Below are 14,606 nucleotides of genomic sequence, written 5' to 3'. Positions count from 1 at the left end.
CTACAACCTCTCCCCTCCCCCCACCCCGAACTCCCTGGGTTGGCCCCTGATCCTGCTGCTCCTATGTCCTGTCCACATCGAGAGCACCCTTGGAGCTCTGATACACCCCCACCCATCCCCACCGCGAGCCTGCCCACACTAACCTGTGCCCTACCCTACCCACAGTCCTGCTGCTCTGGTAGAACACTGGGAGAGAGGATGGAGCTAACTGTCCACCCTATTTTGGAGACTTCTCAGAGAAAGTCTGAACAAATGAGACCTGCTTATCCACACAGGACCACCTGTAATTTCCACCTGCTTGGTTTCTGACCCCACCTCCAGTCCTCTGCTGGAGTCCCAGGCCCCTCCTAGAAATCCGCCTATCTTTGAGTTCCTGCAGCAAGATCCTTGACCCCCAAATCTGGGCCTCTACTAAAGAAAGAGGCCTCAGCTGGAGAGATCCAGTTCCAGTGAGATCCAACTATCCTGCAAAACCTTCCCAAGTTTCAGCTCAGCGTTTGACTTCTTCTACCATCCATTGGCTAGAGCCATTGGCTCCTGGCATCTTCTACTGGATCCTCAGCCCTGACCCGATCCTTGTGTCCCTGTCTGTGGAGAGACTTTCTAGAGGGCTTGCACCACACAGAGCTACAGATATTGAATCTCTGACCCACATAAGCCCACCGGGGAAGTACCATAGAGAGAAGGGGAGACCTCACCAACACCTACTGGAAGAAGCTATGGGAAGAAAGCAATACAATAAAACACTTAACAAGAGAAAGACAAGCATAACACCACCAGAATCTAGGAAATTTACACCAACTAGAATGGAACACAACAACAAAGCAGAGGAAGCAGAAGGAAACGACTAAAAATTACCATCATAAAAATTATAGAGGCCCTCAAAGAAGATGTGAGAAAATGCCTTAACGAAATGGAGGAAGAAACAAACAAAAAAGTGGAAGAAATGAACAAATTAATTAAGGAAAGTACAGAAAGCCAAGAAAAAACAATTAAGCAGGTAAATCAAACGGATCAAGACTTGAAAACTGAAATAGAGAAAATAAAGGCAACACAAACTGAAGGAATGCTGGAAATAGAAAAACTGGGCAAAAAAATCGAGAACTACAAACACAAGCATAACCAACAGAATTCAAGAGATGGAAGAGAAAATCTCAGACGCAGAAGATAAACTAGAAGAAACAGATTCATCGACCAAAGAAAATCAGGAATCCAACAAATCCTTAACACACAACATCCAGGAAATATGGGACACCATGAAAAGGCCAAACCTAAGAATAGTAGGAATAGAGGAAGGTGAGGAAGACCAGCTCAAAGGTGCCAAAAACATATTCAACAAAATCATCAAGGAAAACTTTCCAAATCTGAAGAAGGACATTCCCATGAAAGTACAAGAAGCACACTGAACCCCAAATAGGCTGGACCAAAGAAAAAAGACCCTTTGATATATAATAATCAAAACCCCTAGCATACAGAATGAAGAAAGAATATTAAGAGCAGCGAAGGAAAAAGGACAGGTAACATATAAAGGAAGACCTATCAAAATTACACCTGACTTCTCCATGAAAATCCTCAAGGCCAGAAGGTCCTGGATAGATGTTCTAAAAGTATTAAGAGAACATGGACACCAGCCTAGGCTCCTATATCCAGCAAAACTTTCAATCATTATAGATGGAGAAAAAAACATTTAATGACAAAACCAGAATTTCCCAATATGTATCTACAAATCCAGCCCTACAGAAAGTAATGGAAGGAAAACTCTAACCCAAGGAATATAACTAAGCCCACAAAAATGTAGGCAACAGATAATCCAACTACACCAGAAACCAAGGGTAAAGCAGAACTAATATATTCACAATACCACTGCCAAAAACAAACTTAAATCAAACAAGCATCAACAATCAATGATCCTTACTCACCCTCAACATTAATGGTCTTAACTTACATATAAAGAGACACAGGCTAACAGAATGGATACGAAGACGGAATCCATCCGTCTGCTGCATACAAGAAACACATCTAAGCTTCAAAGATAGACATTATCTCAAGGTAAAGGGTTGGGAAAATATTTTCCAATCAAATGGAACTAAGAAGTCTAACAAGTTAGAATTCAAACCAAAATTAGTCAAAAGAGATGAAGATGGTCATTTCATATTTATCACAGGAGAAATCCATCAACACAAAGTCTCATTCCTGAACATCTATGCCCCTAATACAAAGTCACCCACATTTCGTAAAAGAAACACTACTAAAACTCAGAAATCACATAAAACCTCACACACCTATGATATATATATATATATATATATATATATATATATATATATATATATAACTCTAAATATAAGCCAAATGAATAATATATAGTATGGAAAGAGGTAATGTACCTCTCTCAGGACAATGAAATGAAGTGAAAGATATTTAGTGTCCCCACTTTGAGGATATTTGTTGAGACTGAAACAAATTTAAAATGTATCAGTTTTCCAACTTCATTGGAAAGATACCAATAAGCTCACACTGCAGAAAAGCCCTGTGTGTATTGGGATGTGTGAATACTTCCATTTGTCTTTGTATATTAGGCCAGTGTAATATGACTCCCACTACAGGAAAACTTTTGAATGCAGTAAGTGTGATAATGCTCTGAATTCCTCCAGTTACTTACAATTAGGTGAAAAATATCCCATAAAAAATGCCATAAATGTGGGTCATGAATTAAGGTCTCTATCTATCGCAGTTATCCTCTTTCTCCCTCTCCCTCTCTCTTTCTCTGTCTCCCTTTCTCTTTCTTGTTTTACATTTCCATAAGAGTTCCCACTCCGACCCTCAATCCCTCTCTTCCACCACCTATGCCCCCTGACCAACCTCCTATCACACCCGCCCACCACTCCACATGTAGGATGATGCTTTCCTGGAGGGGTCTTCTAAATCTGTCAAGTCATTTGGAAGAGGGACTAGGCCCTCCCTCCTGCACCTAGGTTGAAGGAGTATTCCTCCATGGACAACATACTCCCAAAGTTCTTTTATGTATCACGGATACATCCTGGTTCCACTTTCTGGGGTCTTTTAAGTGGTTACAATTACCTTGATAGCCAAGCTAGACAAAGGCACAACTAAGAAAGAGTACTAGAGGCCAATATCCCACAAGAACATTGATGCAAATATACTAAATAAAATACTTGCAAATTGAATTCAAGAAAATATCAGAGAAATCATCCATTGTGACCAAGTAGTTTTCATTCGAGGCATGCAGGGATGTTTCAAAATATGAAAATCTATCAATGTCATCCACCATATAAACAAACTGAAAAAGAAAAACCACATGATCATCTCACTAGATGCTGAATATACCTTTGAAAAAATCAAACACCTTTTCATGATAAATCTCTTGGAGAGATCACAGATGACAGGAATATACCTAAACATTATAAAAGCAGTATACGGTAAACCAGTAGCCCGCATCATACTGAATGGAGAGAATTTTAAGGCAATTTCTCTAAAATCAGGTACATGACAAGTTTTCCCACTCTCTCCATATCTCTAAAATATTGTACTTGCATTTCTAGCTAAAGCAATAAGACCACAAAAGTAGATCAAGGGGATACAAATTGGAAAGGACAAAGTCAGACTGTCACTATTTCCAGGTGATATGAGAGTTTACATAAGCGATCTGAAAAACTCTCCCAGAGAACTCCTACATTTGATAAACACATTCAGGAAAAAAAAAACAGGATTAACTCAAGAAAAATCTTTTACAATAGCCACAAACAACATAAATTATTTTGGGGAAATGCTTACCAAACAAGTGAATGACCTATATAGCAAGAAGTGTGTGTCTTTAAAGAAATAAATTGAAGAAGATTCCATAAAATGGAAAGATGTTCAATGTTCATGTATAGGTAGGATAAACATAGTAAAAATGGCAACCTTGACAAAAGCAGTCTTTTAATGTAATCCCCATCAAAATCCTATCACAATTCTACACTGAGATTGAAAGAAATAATCGTAAACATTGTATGCAAAAACAAAAGACCCAGGATAGCCAAGATAACCATGTACAATAAAGAAACTTCAGGCATCATCACCATGCTAGACTTCAAGTTCTAATACAGATCTGTAGTCCTGAAAACAGCTTGGTATTGTCACAGGTAGTTCAATAAAATTGAATAGGAAATCTGGATAGTAACCCATACACCTCCGAACACCTGATTTTGACAAAGCCACTGAAATTATTCAATGACAGTAGTAAAGTATCTTCAACAAATGGTGCTGGCACAACTGGATGATGGCATGTAGAAGACTGCAGGTAGAACCTTGTCAATTGCCATGCCCAAATCTTTAGTCCAAATGGATCAAAGATTTCAACATGAATCCAGCCACACTGAAGGTCTTAGAAGAGAAAGTGGGAGGTACCCTTTAAATAATTTGTACATGGGCTTGCTTCCTGAAAATAATACAAGTAGCACAGACATTGAGACAGACATTTAATAAATAGGAAGTTCTTGAAATGTGAAAAGTTTTTGTAAGACAAAGAACAAAGTTGACAAGACCAAATGGAAACTCACCGAATGGTAAATGATCTTCACAAACCCTACAAAATACCAAATCACCCGATTAAAAATGGGGTGCAGGACTGAGTAGAAAATTCTCACTAGAGGCAAACAGACTGGCTGAAAGACACTTAAGAAAGTGATCAACATCCTTAGCCATCAGAGAAATGCAAATCAAAACAACTCTGATATACCCATGTGTTGCTCTCAGAATGGCAAAAATTAGAAACACCAATGAGAGCTTATGCTGGAGAGGATGTGGAAAAAAAGGAACATTCCTCCACTAATGGTGGGAGTGCAAACTTCTGAAGCCATTTTGTAGATCAGTGTGGCAGTTCCGCAGGAAAATGGGAATCAGTCTACCACAGTTACCAGCAATTCTGCTATCAAGCATATAGCCAAATGATCCACATCCATGCAACAAAAGCATCTGTTCAACTATGTTCATAGCAGCATTAGTTGGAAATTGTAGGAACCTAGAAGAAACCTAGTAGTGCCTCAAGTGAAGAATGGATAAAGAGAAATGGCCCATTTACACAATGGAAATCTACTCTGTGGGAATAAAAAAATATAATAAATAAAAATTAAAAAACAATGAAATCTTGAAATTTGCAGGCAAATGGATAGACCTGGAAGAAACCATCCTCAGTGATGTAGCATATTCATAAAAAGAGAAACATGGTATGGACTCAATCATAGGTGGATTTTAGACATAGAGAACAACATCACCAGTCTATATTTCAGACATCCAAAGAAACTAGTATACGAGGAGGAACCTAAGAGATTCGTACAAGGTCCCTCACAGAATGGGAAAGTAAGAAGGTCTACTGAGCCTATTAGGAGTGGGTGGGTGTTGTCAGTTACTAGAGAGGGAATTAGAAGCAAGAGATATTAGGTGAGGAGAACATGTGGGACTAGAAAAATTTGGTTGGGAGCCTCATGAGTTTGAAAAGAAAGCTGATTTTAGAAAAATGTCCAGAGACCTACAAGTATGGCCACACATAACAATCTGAGCAACAGTGGAAAGTCTACCTTATATGCACTTCCCTCATAAGGAGATTGATAACTAACTTATCTGCAAAAATAGAGCCCTGTTATCATAACTTATGTAGACATAAGCATATATCTACAGCTAATCACTGAGGTGAACTCCTGTAATGCAGCTGCAGAGAGGTTAAATGATAAGAAAATGGGTCAAGACCAACCTATAAAGTAATCGACAGAGACAGCTGACCTGAACAAGGGAGAGTTCATGAACCCCCAACAGATATTTGGGACAACAGCTTTATACTGCATCAGACAACCTTAATGTGGGTCCCAGTTAGAATGCCTGGGTAGTCTAAGGGACCTCTGATAGTGGAACAAGGATCTATCCCTAGTACACGAAAGGACTTTTGGAGCACATTCCCCATGAAGGGATACTCCCTTAGCCAGAGGCAGGGGGAGGGTTATTGTGATAATGGAGACCCACTCAGAGTCCTAGCTGTTCCTTTCCTTTTTAAAGCAAATCAATCCACATGTCCAGGGGAGAAAACATATTCTGACTATTTTTTCAGTGCCTATAAAGAAAAAGGAACATTTTTTTTACTCCTCCTTGGATTTGCTGTTTGTTTTTCTTCACTGTTTAATTTTAATATTATTATGTTTTCCCCTTGATTTGTGGAGTCCCACCATCACATTTATGTCATGTCCTTTCCATTAATAAAACTTTAAAATTGTGATAATCCAAACAAGATCTAAAATCTTCAACACTAGCGGTGAGTAGGTATATGCAGGAAAATCCAAAAGGCATCCACCTAACAGGTGATGTAGAAGGGTTTCTGAGTATGGGATGAAATAGTCCTCCCACTGAAATAAGACAATTAACATCAATTTTAGATAAGTTATACTATAGCAAAACCTTCATTATATTTGAAACAATAATACATGCCTTTTCTTTAGCATATGTATGGCCACTTTACCAGTAATTATTGTTATGCAATCTAAAATACATTCACTAAAATATCTTCCCTTAGATAGCAAATATTACCTACTCAGTTTTTTGTTCTAGCTTCATTTGTTTATTCATGATTGCTTCTTCTTTTCTACCTGCCTTTCCCCAATCACTTTAAATCCTTTATCTTTTAATATTATTTCCTTCTCATATGCATTTATTAATTTTACTTTTATAAATTTCTTCACTTCTTTAATTCTTTCTTTATTCCTTTTTTCTACCATCCTTCTTTCCTTGGTCCCCCCCCTTGGGAATGTCTTTTTAAAAACAAATATGGTATTACTTTTTCATTTTTTATTTGAATTTGAAACAAGTTTGTTTTACATGTCAATCCCAGTTCCCTCATCTACCAATCCTCTTCCATTTCCCCCAACCAACCCCATCCCACCATGATGATGCTCCCAAGAGAGGGTGAAGCCTTCCACAGGAGACTTAAATGTGTGTCATATCATTTGGATCATTGCCTAGGGCCTCCCCCATATGTCTATGGGGAGATAGGCTCCAAAAGTTTCTTCATATATTAGGGATAAATACTGATCCATTACTAAAGGCCCCATAGATTGCCCAGTCCTCCTAAATAACACCTACATTCAGGGGCCTGTTACACTCATATTCTGGTTTCCCAGCCATCAGACTGGGTTTGCATGAGTTATGCTTTGTTCAGGTCAGCTTATTTTGTGGATTTTTTTTCAGCCTGGTCTTGAAACATTTGCTCATCACTCCTCCCTCTCTGTAAGTGTATTCCAGAAGTTTGTCTCAGTGTTTAGCTTTGGGTGTCTGCTTCTGCTTCCATCAGCTATTAGGCGAAGGCTCTAGGATGGCATATAAGGTAGTCATTAATCTTGTTACCTTGGAAGGGGATTAAAGATAGCCTCTCTACTAGTGCTTACATTGTTTGTTGTTTTCATTATTGTAGGTCTCAGGGAATTTTCCTAGTGCCAGATTTCTCCTTAGATCTATAATGGCTCCCACTTTTAGGTTATCTCTTTTCTTCTTCTAAAATATTCTTTGCCTGTCATCATCTTCCTATTCCTTCCTGACCACATTCACAGGAAAGGAAACCAGGATACACTACAAAACAAGAGGTGTCATCTGCTCTGTGTCCAATAGATGCTTGTCCATGTCTTTATGAGCTGAGTAACCATCATTGAACATGCTGTGTGCCAAATCAAAACAACTTCACACATCAGATCTCTCTAGATGGTGAATGCAGCAGAAACTGGAACTTCCCTAGCAGATTTTTTCTTAAAATTAGCACCAACAAAGCAGCAAGTTTTTGAAATCACAGGGTTACCTCTACACCTAGTCAGTCCTTATTTACCTGGGCAATGCACTTTCAAGGAACTGACTAGACGTCCCTTCAACAGAATTTTTGTCTTCCCCATAAAGTTAATAGAAAGAAATACATTAAAATTCAAACACAGTTGGCATTTACATGCAAAATAATATTCTAAAGAAAATCTTCCAAGATTTACACCCACCTAAATGCACAAGATTCATCAAAGACATTTTATTAAGTCCTTCCTTAACAACAGCACCCTTCAAAAGCAAAAAAACAAAAAAACAAAAAAAAAAGAGACAAAGAAAAGAGGGAGCATATTCAATGTAATGCCTGTGGCAAATAAACGGGAATTAGAACAATCAAATAAATCATTAATGGCTATGAATATAGTGCATAAATCTGGGCACATTTGGGGCATTATTCCAAAATTATTCTAAGTAGAACCCAATTTTTAAGTCTTTTTATATTTTACAAAATATGTCATGAACTATATGAATTCAATTATGTTCAGAATAAAACAACTCTTTATTTAACAATTAGAACATTGCTCAAGTGAAAGGAATTAAAATTTTGTCATAGAAGTAAGTCAGAAAATTAGAAAGGGGGCTGAACTCTTAAATATGTAAAGCATAAACAGCTTAACATTAGTGGTCTGACAGAATTTATTTGTTCACTTTTTAAAGAGAGATTTCTTTTAAAAGACACATTTCTTAAAACATCCTAATGAGTGGTTAATTTTTTTTCATAATACTGTTCATGCTGCTGATTTAAGAGCTGCTACATACAAGCCAGTAAACAATTTTCATGGTCAGAAGTGGTATTATGTCAGTGCAAAAGTAGAGGTGGTCACATCAGCTTTTCAACAGGAGAAATTTCTCTGTGGCATCAGAAATCAGAAGGCTGCACCAAGTCTCCTGATAAACTAATGACTATTAAAACAAAACAAAAACTAGAACAATCTTTATGAACTTACTAGATGCCACTTCCTTATATTTAAACATCAACTTTGATTATGCTAAAAGCATGATCAAAAACAATGAGGTTATTTGTAGTGGGATATTCACATTGTCTCTTTCTGTGGCACTGACCATGCCCATTGTGGGGTGGAGCCAGGGGCAGAAGGAACCTGTGGAAGGAGTTCTGAGGAGGAGCAGGGGGAACACTCTCTTGCTGATGGGTCAAGGAGAGGAGAGCATCTGGTGGAACTTGCTGGTGTTCATCTGTCTAAGTTGTAAGTTATTTCTCCCTGAATAAACATCTATTCGGCCTATTTGTTTATCCTCATCCTTATTTGACCACAATATCTGGTGTCAGAAGTGGGATACGAACACACGCCTCCATTCACTGACCACGCCCATTGGGGGTGGAGACACAGAAGGAGACAAAGTGAATATCCCACTACAGTTATTGTTTTTTTCTTTGACAAAGTTCATTTTGTATAAATCAGTTGCATCTTGCATCAGCATTTGTTCTCAAACTATGAGGTTCTGTAAGAACTGAGAACATATAATTGTAGGGTTACTCCTGCATTATATGCACACTGATTCCAAGACACTAACGCATATAACTTAGCAATGAAAACACTCAATACAAGCGATTTATACGCAGGAACTCCGGCAAGTTAAACCAACAGAATTATAGCTGCCATAAAACTGTATCTATTTCCTACGAGGTGTAGGCTTCAAGTCACTGAGTTAACATTCAAATCTCATATCCATAGATTCATTCAATCTTTTGTTATCATTTGTACTGGCAGCTAAAAATGTCTGTAAGGAATAAGGTTTTTCCTCCTGCTGCCAGCCTTGTCCTGCCGCTGCGCCAGCCCGAATTAACACACTGATACTCTGTATTTGATATTATGCTGTTGGTCAGTTACTAGTTTCTTATCGGCTAGCTCTGTCTTAAGTATTAACCCATTTCTATGTATTTCCAAGTGGTCTTACCTAGAACAGATGAAAGGCGGTTCTGTTTTCTCCAGACTCTCCATCTTGACTCCTCTTTCCTACTTCCCTCTATCCTCCTTGTCTCCTAGTCCCTCCTATCTTCCTTCCCCTATTGGCCAACAGTGCTTTATTCATTAACCAGTATGAGAAACATATATACATAATGGCATCTCCCATCATCTCCTCTTTTCTGTCTAAAATGAAAAGAAGTGTTTTAACCTTAACATAGCAAAATATATAGCACAACAGTTACCAAGTAAGAATCACAGTTAACAATAATTAGTCCATTAACATTTAGCATGATTTGAAGAAAACATTCCATCACCTATCCTATCTTTGTGTGTCTAAAGTCCTATATGTACCTAATCTTTAAGCTTAACTACGGAACACTATAACCATAACTATCTGTCTTCAACTCCATCAAAGACAACAGAAGGATAATATATATACTCTAGAAATGACGGAGACATCTCGCCTTGTCAGTCACCTGAAGTTCTTCTGTAATCTTCCATCTTCAGCCCATATTCCATAGTGTGTCTGGAAGACTCTTCAGTAAAGCAGGAAACTTTAAACTGTCTTCTTGTACTGGCAATCCGTCAGTAATTTTTCTCTGTCTGGCACTCTTCCATGAAGCAGGAACTCTGCAGCAATTTCCATCTTGAATCAGAAGTCACTTTTTTGTGGGTCGTGAAATTCCAGTTTATACAGCATAAAGTCAAACAGTCCAGACAAGAGCAGTATCTTGTCCAAATGGCTAGTCTTGCCATACTGAAAGCAAACTTCATAACCCATTTCTTCGGTGTCCATCTTCGTTTCTGATGCAGGTGGTATTGCCCGGAGCAGTTATGTCTCACTGTCAAGAATAAGCCTAAACCATTTTAAATGCCATATTCTGTAGGTCTTTGAAAGGTTTGAAGAATTCCTATCTCTCTCAAATATATCTCTGTGTATCTTTAAAAACCTAACTAACTTAACTCTAAGCTTTGACTATCCTAGGTAATTATTTATAATCTGTAATATATTATACATACATTATACATTACATTTATAAATGAGCTATATAAACACAATACGTAAACAAGAGGAGAAATATACATATCACAAAATTGACCTTAAATTTGGATCAATAAATGAAAATACATTCCAAAGCAAAGTAATCATATCTATACCATAATCCCCTTTTTGCCTTTAAAAACATATTGGTTGTGATCATTAACCATTTATGACCAACCCCATTAAAATGAAAACAAACATTTATAAACAATATTTTGGAATTTGGGTGTTGTTCTTTCCAAATTACTTCCTGCTGATAGGGGGCGCTGTCATAGGGATCCTAAGAAGATACAGAAATCCTGGCTGTAGTCTGCAAGGCTGGCTCGTTCAAGCTGTTTTAAATGTAGGATCACCTGGTATGCTATTTCAGGGGGTCTGGCTTGCTCAAACCACATTAGTCTGGAAGGAATCCAGAGCTTTTCATTTTCTGTGGAAACAAAAATAGAAATCCTTTTCCCCAGTAACTTGTACTTGAACTTAAATTTTTGAGTCAAAGCATTTTTAAAATATATAAATTGGATTGATCCAGCACCATTTGTTTTAACAGTTGTAATTTCTTAAGCAGTCAAAAGATACAAAGACAATATAACACCATATAGTAACCAGATTCTCTCTGAGCTTTTCATCTTTATGTGGGTTTATTATTACTCTGTTTCTTTTACATTTTATTTTTTGAGGCAGGGTTTCTCTATGTAACTCTTATCTGTCCTGGAATTTACTCTGCATACCTGGTTTACTTTGAAATGACAAGAGATCTGCTTACCTCTGTCTCTCAAATTCTGGGATTAAAGTTGTGTGCCACCACACCCAGTTCCTCTTTGTCTTTTTAATACCATTTAATTTTTTCCCTATGTCTATGTATATTTTAAAACACAATGAAAACCTTTAGACGTTTTTCTTAATATGATTTTGTCTTTACTGTAAATGTTTATATTTTTCTGGCCATGAGTCTTTTATCTGGTAAACAACAATATTGCTGAAATGAAAGTCATATTTTTCCTGCTGTGGTTTACCAAAGATGGTGGCAGGTACTTTTTCCACCAGCACTGAAAGTTGTACCCACGGCCTTGGTCTGCACTGCCATTCAGCAAACATGCTGCCGGCTTGGAGATGTGGTCGCTGCCATTGCCATCTCTCATACACAGCAATACATTGTTAGCTGCGATTCTATAAAGCCATGTGGTTTTTTGCGGCTTTTGCTGAGTCAGGAACCTTCCCTTAAAGGAGCCGCGCAAATATCTAATTGTCTCTCACAAAGCAGAGTCCAACCAAGAAAAATACTGCTACCAAAAAACCTTGTTTGTCTCTGTTCTAAAACCTTTTTAAGCTTTTGTTAAATTTTAAGTGGGCACCATATGTAAGGAGTGTGTTTTTTTTTTTTTCTCCTGCTGCCAGTCTTGTCCTACAGCCGCACCAGCCCCAATTAACACACTGAGACTCCGTATTTGATATTATGTTGTTGGCCAGTTACTAGTTTCTCATCGGCTAGCTCTGTTTTAAGTATTAACCCATTTCTATGTATTTCCATGTCGTCTTACCAAGAGCAGAGGAACTGCGGTTCTGTTCTCTCCAGACTCTCCATCTTGACTCCTCCTTCCTAATTCATCTATCCTCCTTGTCTCCTAATCCCTATTATCTTTCTTTCCTATTGGCCAACAGTGCTTTATTCATTAACCAGTATGAGAAACATATTTACATAGTGGCATCTCCCATCAAATGTCATTACTGGGGACCCTGTGACATTGGTACACTGGTACTGGTACTTGTGTTGCGCACAGCATTGCTGGTCACATTAACGCCCAATGTGAGTCTGCTCTGCTCCAAGGCCTTTGCTGGCACAGCAAATGCCTCCAGCTTCTTCTCCCCATTGGCCATGTAGGAGTTCTGGCAGACACAACATCTGCAATGTACGCAGGCTCTCTGGTTAGAGTAACAACGCCAGCACTGTCTGCTGCATGTAAGATTACTTGGATTTTGCATATCATGCCCACATTTACATCCTTTCCTTCCCTGAGGCTTTTTGTACACAGTCATGGTAGGACTTCCTGGCATGGCATGATGATTAAGAATCTTTGCCTTTCCTGCCTTGTCTTTTTTAAGAATACTGGGTTTGGGTTTAGAGTGTGATTTCTAGGATCCATGTTCATGACTATTTTTCATGCTTTTAGTAGATAAAAGTACACTTTTGGTGGTCTTGGGTGTTATGCCTCCATTGGAAACTGTAGCTATAGGTTGAAGGATGATTTTCCTTTCATGCTTCACCGTCACAGGAGCAGAAGCCCCAAGTGTTGTGCCTCTGATAATGGTAGAAATTGGAAGTGGCTGAACTTTTTCACTGTCAATTTCAGATCTGGTTCTTTTTCGATTCAACTTTGCTACCTTTGGAGTTGCTGCTGTACTTGCTAACACATGAGGTGTAGGGCTGGTAGACATAAAAATATTATGGTTAAGAGACTTGCAAGAAAGCTTCAAAAAAGTTTCATTGGATACAGTGGCTTCCAAATTTGTATACAAATTAGGACATCTAACTTCTGTATTTGAAACAGTCTCCAAACTGCGGATTACTTCCTCATCACTCAGCAAAAAAGAGTCACCAGGTTTTGTCTCTTCACTGAAACTCCAGATATCAATAACTGTGGAGCACAAATCAGTGGTTACCATGTCACAGACAGGTGACAGGCTCTCAGACAGGTCCTCAGTTTTTATATCAACAGTATTACACATGTCCATCATATTTGGATGTTCAGGTGAGGAGATATTTATACCAAATCTATCTATTGAAAGTCCTTTGTAATTAGGCAAACCATTGACAACAGAACTGTCAATAGCAATGCTGAGGGTGCTTTCAGACGTTGGAGATAAATTAGCATGGGGATCTGCTGTGGGTTATAAGGTTGAAGGTAAAGGGGAATGTGTCAAACACAGAGTGAAGGATGAGTCTGAAGGTTTCTCTGTGTCCTCACAAAACAATGATCCTTCATTGAGTAAAGCTAAAATATCAGAAGAACAGTCAACTGCTTCTCTTATGTCCTGTGCCAGTCTTGTCTGGGTTATATATTCACATAGTTTCTTGTAGCAGTTTACTAGGATGATTAACTGCTTGTTTTCCTCAAAGTGCTCATAGTCTATGCACCAGCTACATGAAGGATTCATCATCATTTTCTTGCCTTTACAAGTTTTGCAGACATAGTGTTGACAGGTGGATTTGGTGGGTGCAATAGGATCTTGTAGCAAATGTCCACAAACACAGCAAGAGAGGGACTGTCACAAGTAAGGCAGGATACTGATAATCTCTTGAAATGCCTTGGGGTCTCCAGGGTCATGGTTGAGCACTAGGCGGTTGGCGGAAATGTAGAGAGCAATAGCATTCACGGGGTTCATTGCCAAAACTTGAACACCAATGGCTCTGAGTTGAAAAAAAAAATTCCGGATGCAAGTTTCTAAGCAGCCAGGGAACAATGGTGAGTTTACAACTATTAGAAGAAATCTGAGCTGAACCACTGGCAAAGAAGCAACTAAAATCCATGCAAGTGTGCAAAGCTAAAGCTTCCTCCCACACATGGGGCCTCGGTGCCCCTCCTCTGTCCCTTAGTCCTGCAGACCAAAGAGAGAGGAAACTAGTGAGCAACCAGCTTTCAAGTTCAACCAAGGTGGCCACAGATTGTATGATCTGGCCTGGAATTGCACTTGGTTTAGCCCTGTAGCTCTCCTGGTGGCCTGGGCTCGAGCAGCATATCTGGCAGCAGATGCACCACTGGATGGAGCTGCAGAACATCAGTATGGACCTG

The 14,606-nt window shown here is 38.7% G+C and overlaps 1 pseudogene; it reads right to left on the bottom strand.

Moving 5' to 3' along the window:
• Positions 1 to 9,516: 9,516 nt before the first annotated feature.
• On the bottom strand, positions 9,517 to 14,199 carry LOC127214111 (E3 ubiquitin-protein ligase MSL2-like; annotated as a pseudogene).
• Between the last annotated feature and the right edge of the window lie 407 nt (positions 14,200 to 14,606).

The sequence above is a fragment of the Phodopus roborovskii genome, unplaced genomic scaffold (assembly GCF_943737965.1).
Source record: "Phodopus roborovskii unplaced genomic scaffold, PHOROB, whole genome shotgun sequence".
In the NCBI taxonomy this organism is placed as follows: domain Eukaryota; kingdom Metazoa; phylum Chordata; class Mammalia; order Rodentia; family Cricetidae; genus Phodopus; species Phodopus roborovskii.
Note: the sequence above shows the minus strand (reverse complement) of the source record. Positions and strands in the feature narration are given on the sequence as shown.